This window comes from Somniosus microcephalus, chromosome 12 (genome assembly GCF_052327205.1).
Source record: "Somniosus microcephalus isolate GS21.2 chromosome 12, FLI_Smic_1.0, whole genome shotgun sequence".
NCBI lineage: Eukaryota > Metazoa > Chordata > Chondrichthyes > Squaliformes > Somniosidae > Somniosus > Somniosus microcephalus.
The window spans coordinates 53,490,290-53,510,360 of NC_140998.1; the positions used below are offsets into that span (position 1 = coordinate 53,490,290).

At 51.9% G+C, this 20,071-nt stretch overlaps 1 protein-coding gene across 3 annotated transcripts in view; it reads right to left on the minus strand.

Annotated features, from left to right (window-relative positions):
* The window catches only part of lrrc9 (leucine rich repeat containing 9), a 225,406-nt gene that overhangs the window by 119,215 nt on the left and 86,120 nt on the right, over positions 1-20,071 (minus strand). The gene's annotated exons all lie outside the window — the stretch shown is intronic.

Below are 20,071 nucleotides of genomic sequence, written 5' to 3' on the forward strand. Positions count from 1 at the left end.
TCCCTTAGTGCGAGTTTAGCTTCAAATTAATTTATTCAAAGCCTGTTCTTTATGTCTTTTGTCCACTTCACCACGTGACTGTAGGAGTGTTCCTGGGGCAGTTGGTGATGTTCTGGTGACACTCCTCTCCCTCTCAACACCTGGCACAGCAGTCAATGAGGGTATGGGCGGCCAATAGGGAGCGAGTGCAGTGGGAGCCACAGATGAGGCGGGCTCGGTGTCTCGGCTCAGCATTGGATAGAAGCCGGGAAATTTGAAGCCACTGATTTAACTGCAAACTTAGACAAGCAAACTGCAGGCCAACAAATATTGGGAAAAAAGAGATTAGCCCTCGCAAGGCAATCAGAACACTGTCCGCCTGAAATGTGAAAAAATGGTCACTTGGGCAAGGTGCAGGAGGACTGGCGGTACCTACGGACCTGTACCCCAGTGGAAACTGCTACCTTCAGGAGGTAAAGGGAAAAAAATTGAAAGGTGGGGGGGGGGGGCGGTGGGTCGTGGTGTCTAAGGTGAATTAAAAATTTGCTACCACTGCCTTAAGGTTTGTATGGCTGTAGTTTTATGGGGATCTACAATCACTGTTGTAACAATGCAGCATAATAGAACTTGATAGAATATTTTATTTGGATGGTTTTAGTAACTTTCCTGTGGGGAGCTGAGTGATAGATAAAATGTATCCATTTGTGAGGAGGATGTTGTGTATGAATCTTTGGGTTATTTTCACTTTGTGTAGTAATGACTGAGTTTGTTTTCAAGCTTGTGGAAAGAAATGGTCTTACTCAATTACTGTATGCAGCCATCTTCTTTCTAGAATGCAATTAATATTTGGCACTGAAAATTAACTGAAATAAAATTATATGAATCAACAGATGACCCTATATTCATTGCTGATGAATAAAACATAATTTTTGTGTGCTATAACACCCCTAGCTGAGAGTGCAGAGCCTTTCAAGTTTTTGGGGGAAAGTCACAGGGTTGGGGCGAACGAGAGATGTTATGCTAGCCGATAAAATAAAATCCTCCTGTCCTATGCAAAAATACAGTTTCTTCGTAAAAGGGGCACACATGAATCTCCGAAGCGGAAGTCAGCAAAAAAAGTTTGGGAACCTCTGCCCTAATCATACATGGAGACTAGGCTGCTGGAACCCAGTGTGGGAAGGCAGGCAGAAGAACCTGCTCGAGTTCCTAGTCTACTACTACTTCTACCATGAGAAGTGGGAGACCTGAGGTAGCAACAGTAAGTTGGCAAAAGCTGCGAAATGTAGTCTCAACTTTATGTCCTATCACAAAGCATGCAATGCCCCTTCACTCAGCAACTATTTCCTCAAGGGGTAATCTCACTGTTAGCACAGCTAACAAGCTCTTCTGTGTCATCATAGAATGTGCCTTACATCAAACACACAAGGCGAAGTCACAATTTATTACACTCAACATATGCCAATTCCATTCCTCTCCCAAACTCGATGGGAATTGCATCACAAATGTTCTGTTTCGCAAGGGAAAGATGTAATAACAAAAAATGATCATAATTTATTGAAAAAACACAGCAACATGTGACAAGCTCTGATTAGACAATTGACATGCATACAAGTTGGATTGAGCCTAATAAATTTACAAAAGATATAGACCAGAAGTTTAGCCATGTATAAAGTTGGGGATGAGGAAAATTGGGGCAATTTTGGAATTATGAACAGAGAGAGAGGGAGAACAGAAGCCACATCTGTTACGTCCGTGTATAATAAGACACAGACTGCGGAGAACGGTACAACAGGTGTTTACTCAACGTGGCTCACACTGCAACTGATCTGTACAGATTACTACTCAGTGTTATATACAGGTGTGGTCACTGCCGATACTGCAGTATACATGAGCTGTAAAAGATAGTTCCCCTCTTAAAATATACATTACAATTCCTCCCCTTTTAGATTAACTGTACCATAACACTCATTTAACAATTAAATATCAAACTAATTACAATTAACACTTTTAACATGCAACATTAGCTGAAAATAGTCTATTTATATATTCAGTCTTTCGGGAGGTTCCTGACCCTTTCTGGATAGCGCCTTTCCCGAGTGTCTTGCTCTTGGTGCGGAGGCGATTCTGGCACCCTGTCGTCGGTTGGTTCGTCAGCTTCCGATGCTACTGTTTCTGGGGTAGATGCGACCTGTACGTCGGGTTCATCACCAGGTACGTATGGGCGAGGCATGGGGTTGACTTGTTCCTGTGACTCTAGGATCTGGTCAGCATGGCGTCTCACGATGCTCTCCCTAATGTCCACTGTGTACATTAGTGGGCCCTGCCGTGTGCATATCGTTCCTGGCTGCCATTTTTGTAGTCGCGGGCCAAGACTGGTTGCCCTATATTGAAGCTCCTTGTTGGCTTCTCATGGATGTGCTGGAATTGCTTACTCTCAACGTCTCTTCGTACGTTTGGTCTGAGCAAATCCAGGCGAAATCTTAACCTTCGGTTAAAGAACATCATGGCTGGGGCCTGGTTGGTGACTGCATGTGTCGCATTCCAGTAGGCGAACAGGAAATTGTCCACCTTGTGCTGCAGCGGAATGTTGTCATTGTACATAGCCTTTATTGCCTTCTTAAAGGTTTGTACGAACCTCTCAGCCAATCCATTTGTGGCTGCATGATACGGGGCGGGTGTGTAATGCCTTACCCCATTCTTTTTCAAGAACCTCCAGAACTCTTCAGACACAAACTGTGGTCCGTTGTCGGAGCAAATCTGTTCTGGCAAGCCATTCCTGGCAAAAATGGTCCGTAGGACTGCAGTAGTTTTCTCCGTGGTGGTGGAGGACATTTTGATGACCTCAGGCCATTTCGAGTGTGCATCCACGGCTATTAAAAACATTGAGTCCATGAATGGACCAGCAAAATCAATATGCACCCGTTGCCATGGAGATGAGGGCCACTCCCATGGGTGTAGAGGGGCCTGTGGTGGTGCATTTTGGACTTTCTGGCATCCTGAGCAGCTCTTGGTCAGGTCCTCGATTTGTTTATCGATTCCCGGCCACCACACATAAGCCCTGGCTAGGCTTTTCATTTTTACCCCTCCCAGATGACCCTCATGAAGCTCATTGAGCACTCTATCCCTTAACTTGGGTGGAATTACCACTCGGGATCCACACATCAAGGTCCCCTGGCACACTGACAGCTGTTCTCTCCTTGTCGAGAATGCTGGCAACAGTGAGTCGCCATGTGCTGGCCATCCCTTCACCGTCAAATCATATACCTGAGACAGTGTCAGGTCATTTCGGGTTTCCTTTTCGATACAAGCGTTAGTTACCGGTAGGTATTCAACTATAGTCGAATGGAATATTTCGCAGGATCCACTGCTGGTGCTTCCTCCGCAGTAGGCAGTGGCAGGCGTGATAGCCCATCAGCATTTCCATGCTGTTTCGTGCCCTTATATTCAATCTCATAGTGGTGCGCCCCTAGAAAAAGTGACCATCTTTGTAGTCGTTGCGCAGTCATCACCGGAACGCCCTTCTTCGGATTAAAAATGGAGACAAGAGGCTGGTGATCAGTCAGCAAGGTGAATTTCTGCCCGTGCAGATAGTGATTGAACTTTTTCACTCCCCACACTAGGCTGAGGGCCTCCCTGTCAATCTGGGCGTAGTTACGCTCAGCTGAGGTTAGTGATCGTGACGCAAAGGCTATTGGCCTCTCTGAGCCGTCCGAGAATTTGTGCGACAGCACCGCTCCAATGCCGTAGGGTGACGCATCACATGCCAACCGAATTGGTAATGCCGGGTTATAATGGGCCAATACCTCTTTCGATGTGATTAGTGTTTTGCTCTTCTGGAAAGCTCGTCTACATTCGTCACTCCACTTCCATGGCACCCCAGTTTGCAGTAGGGTATTCAGTGGGTGTAGTATTGTAGACAAATTTGGCAAGAGCTTATGGTAGTAGTTTACCAGCCCGAGGAACGACCTCAGTTGTGACACATTTTCCGGTGCTGGAGCCTTGACTACTGCCTCAATCTTCTCTGGGGACTTATGTAACCCCTCTTTATCGATAACGTGGCCACAATACTGTTAGATCCGTGTGTTAATGGAGACACGGAATGCAGGAGTTCATTTAACAAGTGTTTACTGAACAAAGTCTGGAGGTGAACTAACAACACAAGATGCTACACAGGCTTATATACCCGAGTGGTCACTACTGGTACTACAGTATACAGGGGCTTCAGAAACATAGTTCCTCTTAAAAGGTACATACACTACAATTCCTCCCCTTTTAGATAAATAGTACATAACATTTTAAGTAATCATTAAATAACATTTTTACAAGAACAACAATATACACATTTGCTGAAGTTAATCAATTACAAATTCAGTCTCTCTGGAGGCTTCTTGACTCAGTCCGGATAACGCCTCGGTGCTGTAGTAGGTTCTTTTGGCAAGGTCGATTCGGCTTCAATGCCAGTGTCGGGTTCATCTGGTTCCAGTATCACCGGATCGGAGGTAGATACTATGGCTATCTCTGCTTCATCACTAGGCGTATAGAGTTGGGGTGTAGGTTGTCCTTTTTCGGATGACTCTATGGTCTGGTCAGCATGGTGCCTTATTATGCTTTTTCCAATGTCCACGGTATACATCAGCGGTCCTAGTCGTGTGCAAATAGTTCCAGGCTGCCATTTCTCGGTACGGTAGTCCCGGGCCAAAACTGGTTGACCTATCTGGAAGGTTCTAGTTGGCCTTTCATTCATGCTTTGAAATTGCCGGTTCTCTACGTCCCTTCTGACGTTTGGCTTGACCAAATCCAGCCGGCATCTTAGTCTTCTATTGAAAAACATCATGGCAGGGGTTTGGTTTGTAACCACATGTGTTGCATTCCTGTACGCAAACAAGAAGTTATCTACCTTATCTTGTAGATTTATGTCTTCATTACCCATGGCCTTCTTGAAGGTCTGGACAAACCTTTCAGCCAATCCATTGGTGGCAGGATGGTATGGGGCAGACGTGTAGTGCTTAACCCCATTGTTTTTTTAAGAACTTCCTGAATTCTTCGGATACAAATTGCGGTCCATTATCAGAACAGATCTGTTCAGGCAGCCCATTCCTGGCGAATATGGTCCTTAATACTGTGATGGTTTTTCCCGTGGTGGTGGAGGACATCTTTATTACCTCCAGCCACTTGGAGTGTGCATCCACCGCGATTAAGAACATTGAGTCCATAAATGGACCAGCAAAGTCGATATGTACCCTTTGCCATGGAGATGAGGGCCACTCCCATGGATGTAGGGGGGCTTGTGGTGGGGCGTTTTGGACCTTCTGGCATCCTAGAAAGTTCTTGGTCATTTCTTCGATGTCTCCATCAATACCTGGCCACCACACAAATGCTCTGGCTAATTTCCTCATTTTCACTCCACCCAGATGCCCCTCGTGAAGCTCCTTTAGCACTCTATCCTTGAGTTTGGGTGGAATCACCACTCTGGATCCACACATCAAGGTTCCTCGGCACACTGACAGCTGTTCTCTTCTTTGCGAGAATGCTGGCAACAGTGGTTCACCATGTGCTGGCCACCCCTTCACCGTTAAATCGTAGACTCGTGAGAGAGTCGGGTCATTTCGCGTTTCCTTTTCAATGGTAGAATTTGTCACCGGTAGACATTCCACTATGGTCGAGTGGAATATCTCCACTGGGTCCACTGTAGGCGCCTCTTCCACCGTTGGCAACGGTAGATGCGATAACCCGTCAGCATTCCCATGCTGTTTTGATCCTTTGTATTCTATGTCATATTGGTGTGCCCCTAGGAAAAGGGACCACCTCTGTAGCCTTTGCGCTGTCATAATGGGAACGCCCTTTTTAGGGTTGAATATGGAGACGAGGGGTTGATGGTCAGTCAACAAGGTAAATTTTTGTCCGTGTAGGTAATGGTTGAATTTCTTCACCCCCCACACCAGGCTGAGTGCCTCCCTGTCGATCTGGGCATAGTTACGCTCAGCTGAGTTTAATGAGCGTGACGCAAAAGCTATCGGCCGCTCCGAGCCATCAGGGAATCTATGCGATAATACCGCTCCCACGCCGTAAGGGGATGCATCGCACGCCAGTCTGATTGGCAGTGATGGGTTGCAATGAGCTAACACTTCCCTGGACGTGATCAAGCCTTTGCATTTATGGAAGGCACGTTTACAGTCTTCGCTCCATTTCCAAACTACTCCCGTTTGTAGCAGTGCATTAAGGGGGTGCAGAACCGTCGACAAGTTTGGTAAAAATTTATGATAGTAATTTACTAATCCCAGGAATGACCTTAATTGTGAGACATTTTCAGGCGCTGGGGCCTTTACGACCGCTTCAATTTTTTCAGGTGACTTATGCAACCCTTCTTCGTTAATGACATGGCCACAATATGATTTGTTTCTGGAAAAATTCGCACTTGGGGCGATTTGCTCGTAGGCCCCGTTCTCTCAGCCTCGTGAGCACCTGCTCCAAGTTGGCAAGGTGCTCGTTGTCGTTTTCTCCTGTTACAAGGATGTCGTCTAGGTAGCATTGAGTCCCCGGAATCCCTTGCAGGACTTGCTCCATAGCTCTTTGCCAGATAGCCGGAGCTGATGCCACTCCGAAAACCAGTCGATTGTACTGGTACAGGCCTTTGTGTGTGTTTATCGTGAGATACTTTTTAGAGGCCTCCTCAACCTCCATCTGTAGATATGCCTGTGCTAAGTCAATTTTGGTGAAACGTTTCCCTCCGGATAGTGAGGCGAAAATATCTTCTATCCTCGGAAGAGGATACTGTACCGTGTGAAGAACCGGGTTTACAGTCACCTTGAAGTCCCCACAGATGCAAACTTTTCTCTGTTCTTCAGATTTATCATTATTCAACGTTTTCTTCATGACCGGGATGATGGGTGTTGCCCACTCGCTCCAATCTACCTTGGATAACACGCCTGCTTTTTCCAAATTCTCCAGCTCTGCCTCGACGGCTGGGCGAATTGCGTATGGCACCGGCCTTGCCTTAAAAAACTTGGGAATTGCCGCATCTTCCACTTTTATTGAGGCGGTGGCGCCTTTCAGGGTTCCTAGTTCCTGTTGAAACACTTCTTTGGCGTTAGCCAAGATTTCTTTTAATCGTCCAGGTATGACGTCATCATCGTTTTTTTTCTTACTGGTCACCGTCAGTGCCTGAATGGAGTGCCAGTCTAAACTTATCTTTCTGATCCATTCACGTCCCAACAACGGTGGACCACCATCTTGCAGAACGTATAAATACAACTTCTGTATTTCCTTGCCGTTGTATACAACAGGCACCCTTATTTTCCCTCTGGGGTATACTTTCTGCCCCGTATATGTCTTCAAGACAATGGATGTGTCTTTCAAAGGTATATGCGGAAATAGCCGCTCGTAATCCCGTCGACTCATGACGGTCAGAGCTGATCCTGTATCTAGCTCCATTTTGACTGGGGACCCCGCTATCGTGAGGGTAACCCAAATGGTCTGGTAATCTTCTTTGGCAATTACATTCTGCAATTTGAGACAGCTTAGTCTCTTGTTTCCGGAGTCGCTATCGCTCTTCTGGTCTTCGGAGCTACTGTCCGTCATCATTTGTACCTTTCTGTACTTTTCCTTATTGACCTTTTTACTGTCAGCGGATTTCTTTCCAGATCTGCATACACGTGCAATGTGTCCCATCTTTCCGCATTGCCTGCATGCTTTGTCCTTGAACCAGCAGTCCTTCTGGTCATGGGTGGATCTGCCACAGCGATAACATCGCTCGAAACCCCGTGTCATTTCATGGGTGCCGAAGTCCTGTGGCTTTTGCTGTATCTCTGCAGCTCCTCTTGCTGCTGCTTCATATGATACAGCCACACTGAAAGCCTTGTCCAGTGTCAAGTCTTTCTCAGAAAGTAGTCTTTTCTGTGTTCCTTCGCTTAGGAGACCGCAGACGAATTTGTCTCGTAGAGAACCTGCCAGTCCTGCCCCGAATTGGCAGTGCTTTGACAGCTTTCGTAATTCGGTGAGGTAATCAGCATTACTTTCATTCTTGTGCTGATTCCTCCTGAAGAATTTGAATTGTTCCGCTATCAGCAGCGGTGTTGGGTTTAAGTGCTCCTGTAAGGTATCAACAATCTCCTTAAAATTCTTATCCATCGGTTTGGCTGGAGTGATCAAGTTTCGTAACAGCCCGTATGTCCTTGCGCCCATCTGATTTAGAAGTACCGATGCCTTTTTATCATGCGCTACCTCATTCGCCTTGCAATATACCTCCACTCTTTCCACATATGTGGTCCAATCTTCTATATCACTATCGAAAGCAGTAATATTGCCAGTCTTCGGCATCTTGAAAATCTAAAATGGCGCTTCCGCGCTTTTCTTTCTTCCCCGCCGAGTTAAGATGGCGCCTCCCGCGCTTTCCCGCTGCTGCCGCTGTTCTCCGCGGTTCCCATTGCGACCTGCAGCTTTTCGCGGTATTTCTATTTTTTTTTTAAATTTATATATCGCTTCAATATTCCCTCCATAATTGAAGAACCGTTCCCGTCGTGGAGCGGACCCTCTGGGACTTTCCCCTCCCTCTGCTCGGTCCGAACGCCGGCCGCGCCCCGAGTGCTCCACCCTCTCTCGCTCTTCGCTTCTGCTTCCTGACTCGCTGCCCGGCCCCGTTGCAGAGCCACCCGATCGAGCTGTAGCCCGCCGCAGCCCAGGAAGGATCAGTGCACTACCTGCCACCAGCCCGTTTAGCTGGGGAAACCACAGACTGGAGACCAAGCCTGGCCCTCGTTTTCGAGTTTCTTCGAGTTATTATTTTTTTTCTTGCTTCTGGCTTCGACCTTCGTCTGAAGAATCGATCCCCTTGAGGTGCTGCCGAATTGCAGGTAAGTTCGTTTCTAACTCGTCGCCACTGTTAGATCCGTGTGTTAATGGAGACACGGAATGCAGGAGTTGATTTAACAAGTGTTTACTGAACAAAGTCTGGAGGTGAACTAACAACACAAGACGCTACACAGGCTTATATACCCGAGTGGTCACTACTGGTACTACAGTATACAGGGGCTTCAAAAATATAGTTCCTCTTAAAGGTACATACACTACAAATACGAGATCTGTTTTCTAAAAAACTCGCATTTGGGGCGGTTAGCTCGGAGCCCATATTCCTGCAATCTAGTGAGTACCTGCTCCAGGTTGGCAAGGTGATCACTGTCATTTTCGCCCATGACCAGGATGTCGTCCAAATAACACTGGGTCCCTGGGATCCCTTGCAGGACTTGTTCCATTGCCCTCTGCCAAGTAGCCGGAGCTGATGCTACCCCGAATACCAGCCGTTTGTATTGGTAGTTGATTGCGAGGTATTTTTTTTATGCTTCTTCTACCTCCATTTGCAGATACGCCTGGGCCAGATCAATCTTAGTGAAGCGTTTCCCTCCAGATAGCGAGGCGAAAATATCTTCAATCCGCGGAAGTGGCTATTGTACGGTGTGAAGGACCGGGTTCACTGTTACCTTAAAGTCCCCACAGATGCGAACCTTCCTTGGTTCCCCAGGCGTGCTGCTCAACGACTTTTTCATCACAGGGACGATGGGTGTGGCCCACTCACTCCAGTCTACCTTGGACAGTACACCTGAACGTTCCAGACTCTCCAGCTCTGCTTCGACGGCTGGGCGGATCGCATAAGGTACCGGTCTGGCCTTAAAAAATTTTGGGCTTGCGTTTTCTTCAGTTTCAATCGTCGCTGTCATGCCTTTTAGTGTTCCAAGTCCTTGCTGGAACACTTCTTTCGCGTTAGTTAGAATCTTTGACAGTCGCCCAGGTGTGACGTCGTCATCCTTTTTGTCAGCCACAATCAGTGCCTGTATGGAATGCCAATCCAGTTGTATTTTCCGGATCCATTCACGTCCCAGTAATGGTGGTCCTCCATCTTGCAATACATACAGGTCTAGTTTTGGTGTTTCCTTACCATTATATATAACGGTCACCCTTATTTTTCCTTTGGGGTAGACTTTTTGCCCCGTGTACGTCTTCAAAATAATTTTTGTGTCTCTCAAGGGTATGTGTGAGAATAGCCGCTCGTAGTCCCGTCGGTTTATGACTGTTAGGGCTGATCCTGTATCCAATTCCATCTTTACCTGGACTCCTGCTATCTTGAGAGTGACCCAAATGGTTCGGTGATCCTCCGTTGTGATCACATTATGTAGTTTCAGACAACTCAGTTCCCTGGTTTCGGAGTCATTATCACTCTTTTGTTCGTCTGAACTATTCTCTCATCTTATGTACCTTCTTGTACTTTTCTTTTGGAGATTTCTTATTGCTGGTTTTCTTTCCCGACCTGCAGACTCGTGCTATGTGTCCTACTTTTCCACACTGTCTGCACACTTTGTCTTTGAACCAGCAATCATTCTGGTCGTGTGGTGTTCTGCCGCAGCGATAGCACTTCTCTGTTCCATATGACATTTCGTTTGTGCCATATTCTTGCGGTCTCTGTTGTATCTCTGCAGCGCCCCGTGCTGCTGCTTCATATGATACCGCAATGCTGAAAGCCTTTTCCAGCGTAAGGTCCTTTTCAGATAAAAGCCGTTTCTGGGTTCCTTCACTTTGAAGCCCACACACAAACTTGTCCCTTAAGGTATCTGCCAGGCCCGCTCCAAACTGGCAGTGTTTCGATAGTTTGCGCAGTTCTGTTAAATAATCAGCATTGCTTTCATCCTTATGCTGGTTCCGTTTGTGAAACTTGAATTTTTCTGTTATCAGCAGCAGTGTGGGGTTTAAATGTTCCTTTAGTATTGTAGTGTCCGAGTATCAATAACACACGGACTGCAGGAGAACAATAATAACAGGTATTTACTGAACAGAGGGTACTCTTTTATTTGGACCCAAAAAAAACCCAATTCGACTGTAAATAAACAAAAGTTCAACTAAAGCTTAACAAATCAAATTAAAATTTGGTTTTCCGTGTTGATGATGCACTCCAGTCCCCGCGGCGCCCACCGGTTGCGGAAATACTCAAGCGCACCGGCGGACACCGCGTGCTCCATCTCCAGGGCCATCCGGGCGCGAACATGGCCGCGGAAGAGATGCAGGCAATCCGGCTGGACGACCCCCTCGACCGCCCGCTGCCTGGACCAATTGATGGCTCTTTTAGCCAGGCCCAGGAGCAGGCCCACAAGGAGGTCCTCCAACCTGTCCGCTCCCCTCCGCACCGGGTGACCGTAGATCAAGAGCGTGGGACTGAAGTGCAACCAAAAATTGAGGAGCAGCCCCTTCAAGTAGTGAAAGAGGGGCTGCAACCTCTCACAATCCATATAAACGTGAAACACGGACTCCTCCAGGCCGCAAAAAATGCAGGCGGCCTGGGAGTCCGTGAACCTACTTAAAACCTTATTGCACGGGACCGCTCCATGCAACACCCTCCAGGCCAAGTCCCCGATGGAACAAGGGAGGACTCCCGCATAGAGAGCCCTCCATTGGGGACCTCCGCTACCGCCGGTCGGCAAAACGCCACGCCAAGGCGTGTCCGGACGGTAGACGAAGATGGCAAAGTGGAGAGTGTGCAGGAGCAGCCCGTACAGGAAACCCCTCCGCGCGGAATGAAAAGGCACGGAGGGTATTTCCTCGAGACGGCTCAAGTTGTGAGGCGCCGGTTCCCGAGGGGAGTTTCGGGGCCGGGCGCCGATGAGGAATTCCGTCCGAACGGGGGTAAGCTCGGACGGGATCGCCCCACGTGCTTGAGCCGCCTCGATACACCTAGTGGAGTCGGGGCCCAGTGCCGCTTTTACCGATTCGATGGTTTCGACCGCGAGCTGGACGTTGGCCCAGGACAGGCGCCACGCCAGCTCCTCCGGCGCCATCCAGCCCGCTCCTCCGCCATCGAGCAGGTCCCCGACTCTGGTCACCTTGCCAGCCACAGCCCTACCCTCCGCCAGCCGCCCGAACCCGTGTTCGTGGAGGTGCGGATTCCTGAGCAGCGGCTCCCGAAGGAGAGCCGCCGCTCCTGACGGGGGAGAGCTCCGCCTGGAAGCGACGTAGTTCCAAACCCATAGTAGTTCCTGGTAGAAGACAGGCAGCTCCCGCAGGCCGGCACGCCTGCTGCCCACTTTCGCAAACAGGAGCTGCGTGTCGTAATTGAGGCCATGCAGCTGGCGGAAGAAAAACGTCGCCAGCGCACACCATCTCGGAGGATTCTCGACGTACAGGTATCTCTGCAGCGTCTGAAGACGGAAAGTCGCAGCCTGGGTGCGAAGGCACACCAGCGCCTGACCGCACTCCCTAAGCGGGAGACACAGAACCGCGGCAGAGACCCAGTGCTTCCTTTTGTCCCAGAAGAAGTCGATGAGCTTCTTCTGAATCTTGGCGACAAACGCAGGGGGAGGGATCAAAGTGACCAACCGGTACCACAACATGGCGGCCACCAGCTGGTTTATGACCAGCGCTCGACCCCTGTAGGACAACACTCGGAGCAGTCCTGTCCAGCGTCCTAGGCGAGCGGTGACTTTGGCCTCCAGCTCTTGCCAGTTCGCCGGCCAAGCGTCCTCGGCAGGGCTAAGGTAGACTCCCAAATAGAGGAGGTGCGTGGTGCTCCAGGCGAAAGGCCTGAACTCCTCCGGCAGGGAGTCCACCCGCCACTGACCCACCAGGAGTCCGGAACATTTCTCCCAGTTGATCTTGGCGGAGGATGCGTCCGAGTAAATCTGCTGGCATTCCCGCATCCTCCGCAAGTCAGCGGGATCCGTGACCGTGAGGAGCACGTCATCGGCGTAAGCCGAGAGGACCACCTCCACGCCCGGCCCTTGCAGAGCCAGTCCCGTCAACCTCTTCCGCAAGAGGCGCAGGAAAGGCTCCACGCAAATGGCATATAACTGACCGGACATGGGGCATCCCTGACGCACCCCCCTCCCGAAGCGAAGGGGCGCCGTCAAGGACCCGTTAACTTTAATCAGACACTCCGCGGCGGCGTACAGAAGTCGGATCCGGGCGACGAAATGCGTCCCGAACCCGAATGCGCGCAGAGTCCCGAAGAGATACTCGTGATCCACCCTGTCGAACGCCTTCTCCTGATCCAGGGAAAGGAAGGCGACCGACAGACCAGCCCTCTGGGAGTGGTGGACCAGGTCCCGGACCAGATGGATGTTATCGTGGATGGTCCGGCCCGGGACCGTGTAGGACTGGTCGGGGTGGATCATGTGGGCCAGCACGGTGCCAAGGCGAGCAGACATGGCCCTGGCAAAGATTTTATAGTCCGTGCTGAGGAGGGAGACCGGGCGCCAGTTCTTAAGGAGGCGGAGATCGCCCTTCTTAGGCAGCAGGACAATGACCGCCCTGCGCCAAGAGAGGGGCATCTCCCCGGTCGCCAAACTTTCCCCCAGGACCCGCGCGTAGTCGCCCCCCAAGACGTCCCAGAACGCCCTGTGGAACTCCACGGTCAGCCCGTCCAGCCCTGGGGACTTTCCCCTAGAGAGCTGGCGGAGGGCGCCGGTCAGCTCCGCCAGACTTAGCGGAGCGTCCAATTTTTCGGCGCCCTCCGGGCCAACCTTCGTCAGGTCCTCCCACAAAACTCTGCGCGCATCCTCGCTGGACGGATCCGGAGAGAACAAAGCCCCGTAATAGGCGCGGGTCTCCGCGCTGATTCCCTCCGGATCCGAGACCAGAGATCCGTCGTCGGCCAGCAGCCCCAAGAGCTGCTTACGGACCCCCCGTCTTTTTTCCAGCGAGTAGAAGAAGGGGGAGCCGCGGTCCAGGTCCCGCAGGAGCTGGATCCGCGACCTCACGTACGCGCCTCGGGACCCGACGAGCTGCAGGTCCTTCAGCGCGCCCTTCTTCTCTTCGTACACCTTCCGCAGGGCCGGGTCCTCGACGACCTGACCGAGACGGGACTCCAGGTCGAGCACCTCCTTCTCCAACCGCCCGACCCGGGCCTCCCGCCTCTTGGTCGACCCCTTCGCGTACTCCTGACAGAAGAGACGGATGTGAGCCTTGCCCACATCCCACCATAGCCTCAAGGAGGGGAAGCCCCCCTGCTTCCTTCTCCAGTCGGCCCAGAATCGACGAAACGAATCCCGGAACCGTGCGTCCTCCAGCAGCAGGTTGTTAAAATGCCAGTACACGGACCCCCCCCGCGCGCGCAGCGGAGCGAGCTCCGCCCACACCAGGTGGTGGTCCGTGCACGGCACCGGCCGCATGGAAGCTGCCGGAACGCAGGAGACGAACGCCCGGGAAATGTAGAGGCGGTCGATTCTGGACCTTCCTCCCCCAGACCTCACGCTAGTGAAGGCGCTGGAGTCGGGGTGGAGATTTCGCCAGACGTCCACCAAGTCGAAGGACCCAACCAGGTCCCTCAACTTCTCCATCGCCGCCGGGCTTCGCGGGGGACCCGAACGGTCCCTCGCCTCGAGGGTGCAGTTAAAATCCCCCCCGAGGATGACGCACTCGCCCACGTCGACGGAGCCCAAGAGAGCGGACACTTCTTCGAAGAAGCGCACTTGCTGCGCACTGGTCTGAGGGGCGTACACGTTCACTAGATGGAGCGGCACGCCCCCCAGGCGAACAGTGACATGGAGCAAGCGGTCCAGCACGTGCTCCTTGACCCCCAAGATCTCCGGCTGAAAATGCAGGGCCAGCAAGATAGCCACCCCGCTGGAATTGTTGGAGAGGTGACTCATGCTGACCCCTCCTTGCCACTCCAGGAGCCACGTGGCTTCGTCTCCCGGAACGGTGTGGGTTTCTTGCAGGAAGCACACCGCATACTTCCCGTCCCGAAGGACCGAGAAGTTATTGAATCTGCGGCGCGCCTCCCTGCTGCCGTTGATGTTGAGGCTGGCTATGGTTATCTTCATGTCAGAAGCATAGTGCAACCTCTACCTACACCTAACGGGGCGAGGAAGCGCAGCCGCTGGTCCGCCGCCACTTCCTCAGCAGCCCAGTGAGAAACGTTGTGAGCCGACGCAGCTCGAGCGGGTTCACACCCTCGTCCGCGCCCAAGATCTTAACGGCGGCGCGGACGGAATCGATGAGCAGCGCCAGCTCCGACCACCTGTCGAGGGCCAGCCGGACCTTATTGCGCTGACCCAGGCACGTGGCCATAAAATCCCGGAGTTCCCTTACGGAAATGAGGGGAGACTCGGCAAGGGGCACGAGGTCATCCATCGCCACGTCGGCGCTGGAGTCCGAATCGTCCTCCGTGCCCATCACCGAGTCCCCATCCTCCTCCAGGGGGTCGTCACCAGCGGCCGACCCGTCCGCCGCGCAGTGCGAAGCGAACGACTCGGCCGCGCCAGCCAGCCCCGCCTCCGCCCGGATCCCACCCCCAGGATCGACGGCAGAGGATTTCTCCCTGGGCTCCTCTAGGGGTGCCGGGCCAGAAGACGGCGGCGGTTCAGAGCTCCCCTCCGCCTCAGACGCCGGAACGACCGGAGAAACCGGGGAGAGAACAATTTCCAGCTCCTCCAGTACGTCCGGCACCAGAGACGCAGCCAGGGGGCCATCCTCCTCCCCGCCACCAACCTCCGACCCAGCGGACGGGGGGTTTTGAATTAAAAGCTCTACCAGGACGAGCATCCCCTGGGAGACGTCCGGGTCGCATTGGGCGAGCTCATTATCCTCGAGCTCGCCCGACCCAGCCCCCAGGCTGCCCGACCCGGCGAGGGGTAATGACACCGATAAAAGGTCAACTTCAATTACTGCCGCGGGTTGTTCCGCAACCCCCCCCACGGGCAGGGTCTCATCCCCATCCCCGGGAGGCACGTGCTGGACAGACACATCTGCCTCAGCCTCCCGAGGGACAGGCGACCCCTGCCGATCGCTGGTGATGACGACAGCGCTGGGGGGGCGGGGGGCCGCAGTACCCGCGGCGGGCGACGACTCCCCCTGCTCGGAGGGACCTTCCTCCTCCCGGTCCTCCTCCTCATCCAGGGGGTCGCGCCTTCTTTTTAGCACGGAGGGAGCGAGGGAGACCTCCATGTCTGCAAAGGCCTCCTCCTCGACTCCCTCCGGCGGAGCAGGTTTGTCGGGTTCCTCGGGCCCGAGCCCGGCCGCAGGTATTGGCATTACCGCTGCGGCGGTTGCGGCCACAGGCTCGGGCACGGGGCCCCTCCCGCTCACATCTGCCCTGATCAACTCCGCGAGGAGCGCGGGTGTAAGGGGCTCAAGGGGCAAGGGCTCACCATCCACGGGGGGGCCTGCCCTAAGGTGCTTCTTTTTTCCCCGCGCCTTCTTTCCGGCCGGACACGCTCCCTCCCCCCCGCCGGAGGCCTTGGTGGCATCGGCCCCCGACGTCAACCGCGCATCAGACGTACTTGACGCGCGGGCAGATCCGGGGGGAAGGGCGGCGGCGGCGGCGCCAGCCTCGGCCGCACGAGATGATCCGGCGGCCTTGGAGGCAGGGCAGTTCCTCCTGATGTGCCCCACCTCCCTGCAGGCATGGCACCTCACACCGTCCGACGTCCAAAAGGCGCGGTAGGCGGTCCCCTCGTGGAGGACGACGAACGCCCCTTCAGTGTCCTCCTCCCGCGCCAGCTGGATAAACAGCTGGCGCCGGAAGGAGAAGACGTGGCGAAGGCTGGCCTCCCGGAAGCCGAGCGGGATGGGCGTGATCCCCGACCTCACCTCCCCAAGTTGTCGCAAATGGGGAAGGAGGAGCTCACCAGGAACATAGGGCGGGACGTTGGAAATAATGATCCTCTGCGCGGTGGCCTCGAGAGGATCCACCGGCAGGAAGGTCCCGCCCACGGTGAGCCCCTTGGCGACAGCCAGGGACACCGCCCGCTCCGACCCCAGGAAGAACACAGCCTTCCCATACATTTTCGAGGCCGCGACGATGGCTGAGGGGCCGACAACCCCAGCCATGGCCTTGACGCAGGCCTCGATGGTCATAGTGGGGTGAGTGTAGCTCTTCACCCCAAGCTTTTTTGTTATTAATCGAAAAGGTGACGGGGCAGCAGGAACAGCGGGAGCAGCTGTGGCTGTGGCTACCACTCTCGCATAGGTCCCGGCTGGCCCCGCCACCGGCGAAGATGCAGTCGCCATTCTGGGGTGCTTTTTTTAAGGGCTACACTCACCCCAAGTCACAGGCCTGAAGGTGTTAATGGCCTCGGTGTATATATATATTTTTTTGTCCTCTATTGAGCAGAGGGAGCGGATTAGAATGAGGACACACCTCTCTCCTTATTGATTTAAATTGGGAGAGGAGCCCTCGCCCCTCTGCTCAATTGGCAATTAATAAAATAGATGAAACTAAGGTGCCTTAGAAAGACAGGCAGAGAGAGACAAAGAGAGAGAGAGAGGTGGGGGGGTGGGAAGGAGGGAGGCCGCAAAGGGCAGTGTTGCCACTCAGGATGGTGGGTGGGTGTAGGCAGGGTTGCACTCTCCGATGGAAAAAGTCTTTGGTGATGGTGGTCTTCTGGCAGGGGGAGAAGACGTCTTCACCTGGAAAAGCTGGAGAAGCCCAGGCTTAGTCCTGCAAAAGGTCTTAACGATGTAATTAAATTAAATTAAGGACTTCACCTTGGGCAGCTCCAAGCTCTCCCAGGGCAGGCAATAGAAGGGATGCTAATTAGTGGTGTGTGTGGCCTAGCTTTTAACAAGAGCACACACACTACACCCCTTGATGATCCGGCCTTGCTTCTTCTTTTCTCCCCCCACCTAAAATACAAAGTCTTGGGAGAGTGCCCCAAATAACACCCACCTGTAGATGTTCCGGATGAAGTTTTCTTCCCTCCTTTCAAGCAATTGGTTTCTCTCCCCTCTCTCCCTCTCCTGAAGTGGAGGCCAATTTGGGGAGGCAGTGATAGAAAGGCCTCTCCCCTGGTTGATGTTGATGTAGGCCTCCTTTCTCCTTCTCCTCCTCTGTCCTCTCTCTCCAGGCACCTCAGTTGATGTAATGATGGTGGAGTTGGTGGTGGTGGTCCAACGTTCTCCTCCTCTTCCTGGTCAGGGGACCACCACTTTAATCCACTCTCCAAAGTCTGGCTGCTCCCTCTGCTCGTGCTTGCAACTGAACAGAGGGTAACTTAAGACTGAAGTACAGAAGCCTGCTATGGCTTCATATACAGGTGTGGTCACTGCCGGTACTGCAGTATAAAATCAGTTCTTCTCTTAAAGGTACATACACAACAAGTATCGTTACTATGTCTTCAAAACTCTTTTCCATTGGCTTCGTTGGGGTTACTAGATTTCGTAATAAACCATACGTCTTTGCACCCATTAAATTTAACAATACCGACGCTTTCTTGTCATCTGACACCTCATTTGCCTTGCAGTACACCTCTATTCGTTCGACATATGTAGTCCAATCTTCGACTTCATTGTCAAATGCGGTGATACTGCCACTCTTCGGCATTTTGGGTGTGGTTTAAAATGGCGTCTCCCAATGGCTTAAAATAGCGTCTCCCACGCTTTCCTTCCTCCCCCGCTGCTGCCAACGCCGCTCCCGGCGGTTCTCGTGGCAATGGCGGCGCCCTGTAGGCTTCGCGCGCTTCTCCTGCGCTGCTGCCAACGCCGCTCTCGGCAGTCCTTGTGGCAATGGCGGCGCCTCATGGGTTTCTGCGCGTCTCTCTCTCTCCCTCTCTCTGACGCTGCTCGGCCCCTGAACACCGGCTGCGCCCTGTGCGCTCTGCCCTCTCTCTCTCTCTCTCTCTCTCTCTCTCTCTCCCCCGTCGACGCTGCTCGGCCACTTGGTGTGCCGCTCGGTCGGGCTCCAGCCCGCCGCTGTCCGCAAAGGGTCTGCGCACTACCTGTTGCCAGCCAGTTTCGCTGGACCACCTCGACTGGAAAGCTAAGCCTGGCTCTCGACAGCCTCCCCCGCAATTCTCGAGTCTCTGCTGGATGACTGGGCGGTTGCCCGTGGTCGACGCCCGAGTCTCTGGCCTTGACTTCCAATCCACTGATCTCCAGGAACGAATCCCCGGGAGGTGATGCAGAGTTGCAGGTAGGTTCGAACCTGCCTCGTCGCCAATGTTACGTCCGTGTATAATAAGACACAGACTGCGGAGAACGGTACAACAGGTGTTTACTCAACGTGGCTCACACTGCAACTGATCTGTACAGATTACTACTCAGTGTTATATACAGGTGTGGTCACTGCCGGTACTGCAGTATACATGAGCTGTAAAAGATAGTTCCCCTCTTAAAGGTATATACGTCAAAAAAGGTTGGCTGTGGAAATACATCCCCATTTATCCTCGCAATGCTTGAACCTATGCAGAAGACAACTAAAGTGAATTACTGTAGTAAGAAGCTACACAAAACCTTTCATGCTAACTGAATTAATCTGGATTTAGTACTTTAACATTAATGGCCTATGTTTTTTAATTTTTAACTGATAAATTTGCAAATGACACCTTTCTACTCGCCACCCCCACCCCCCATCCACCCTCCCACTGCCCAGTAATAACCAAAGCTTTGAAAATCAATGGAAAACTTCAGGTAAGAATTGTGAAAGTGGTAATCACAGGAGAAGAAGCAAGCTGCAGAAAGAATAATATAAAATTGAAAATAGTGTGGTACTATGAAAGGGCAAATGCTCTGGAAAATTAATTATGAATATGTAATTTTGATAAATATATGTTCCCTCCTTTTAAATACCTTGAAAATACACAGTCCTTGCTATCATTTAATTTTATACATCTCAAAGCATATCAATTCCTTGATATACAGAATACTATGGAAAGTCGTGCTGCAAAAGACAGAATACATATATAGTCCTGACATAACTATGAAGTATTAACACCAAAGTAGATAAAGAAGACAACAATTGCGTTTCTCCTCCTTGTCACCCCCTCCCCCACCTTCACCCCTGCCTCCCCTGTAAGAAGGATTATATGTTTACATTACAGCAAGCAGTGAATTAAATATGGGGTAGGCACAAATAGAGTGGAGGCAATAACAAAGTTGCTATTATTGAGACAGGAAAGAACGGGCCTCAATTATATAATTTTCCTGCAATTTGTAGATAAATGCACAATATTGATATGGAGAAAAATGTGTTGGGGATAATAAGCAAAAGAGGACATTAAAAAACATTTTTTGTAAAAGAATGGAAAGTAAAAGAAAGAATTGCATAGAATTACATAAAACATACAGCACAGAAACTGGTCATTCGGCCCAACCAGTCCATGTGACACCAGTTTGGGGG